Consider the following 1,458-nt stretch of genomic DNA (forward strand, 5'->3'; position numbering starts at 1 on the left):
GGCAAAATGTATTTAGCAAAGTAAGATGAGACCCCTGTCACTCGATGGCCTGGGAAAACTTACGGACTGAGATCCCCTCATCCCACTCTTTAGGGATTTGAAGCACGTGGCCACAATTGTGCTGGGCTAGAGGGGCAGCGACAGGCAGAGGAACCGAGCACTGCAGTGAAGCACCAGCTCCTGGGCCTGGGGAGAAAGCCCCTCTCTGTGCTGGTGGAGATGAGAAGAGGAGAGTTCCCCACAGTTTGGCCAAAAGTCATCCTGCCGATTGCTCTTTCTGACACAACCTCACACTTTCTTTCCAGTCCCATATTCCTGGCTGTGTGCAAGCTATTTCCACTTGGATGTTCTGCCAATGGCTTAAACTAAACATGTTTAAAGCAGAGTTTCTCTTCCTCCGCAAAAAGCCTCACACCTTCCCAAGGCCTCCAACTCCACTGCTGTTACCCCAACAGCCCGGGGTTTGGCCGGCTCAGCTGTTTCTTTGTTCCTGATACCAGCATCCTTCTCCCTCCCTTTGAACCTTGTGCTTTTCCCTAGGTAATATTCTTCAGAGTCCTCTCTGCCATCCTCGGGCAGCAGCCATCTCTCACCTGGCACCTCATCCCTGGAAACTCCTGCCACAACCCCTAACTGGACTCCCCTCAACCCCAGGTTGAGGGTCTCTTCCTCAACCTGGGCCATGATTACCTTCTAGCCACACACACACTGACCACTGACTGCAATGCGTGAGGCTGAGCATCCATTCTGGAAGCAAGAAGAGCATAGACACAGATAACAGAGGAGCAGGGAGCCTACTAGGAGAGTTTGGCTTGAGGAGTGAGTCCCACCAGGCTGTATATCCCTGCTCTGCTTCTTACTAGCTTTGCAATCTGGGCCTATTATTTCACCTCTCTGGGCTTCAGTGCCCTTCTCTCTAAAATGGGGATGATAATGCTGCCTTCCTGGACAGTTAAATCCCAGGAGGAAGTAGAGCAAAGGGGCATGTATTGGAATGACATCTCCAAAGCCTGGAGTGGGCAGAGCCATGAAGGATGTGAAAGGCTAGGTGGCTGAAGCTGTTTTGTATATATTTCTTGTGCTGTGCTTTCTTGCTTAGTCTTGGCTTCTCTGTCCACAGGGATTCTCCAGGCAAGAATACTAGAGTGGGTTGTAATGCCCTCCTCCAGGGGATATTCCCTACCCAGAAATCAAACCAGGGTCTTCTACATTGTAGACAGATTCTTTACCAGCTGAGCTACCAGGGAAGCCCATATATATTTGCAGTTTTCCCATTTATTTCCTATAAATAACAGGAAATCAAGTAGGGAATCAATTCAACTGGCCTCAATTGTTGGCCCTTTCCAAAGCTCCCGCATCCACTTGTATAAACAGGAAACCAAGGCTACAGTCTTCAAAGCTGATAGGAGTGTACCCAAAGATGCCCTGTTATCTCTCTGCTCTGTTCTCAGTGTTCTG

This window comes from Oryx dammah, unplaced genomic scaffold (assembly GCF_014754425.2).
Source record: "Oryx dammah isolate SB20612 unplaced genomic scaffold, SCBI_Odam_1.1 HiC_scaffold_23, whole genome shotgun sequence".
NCBI lineage: Eukaryota > Metazoa > Chordata > Mammalia > Artiodactyla > Bovidae > Oryx > Oryx dammah.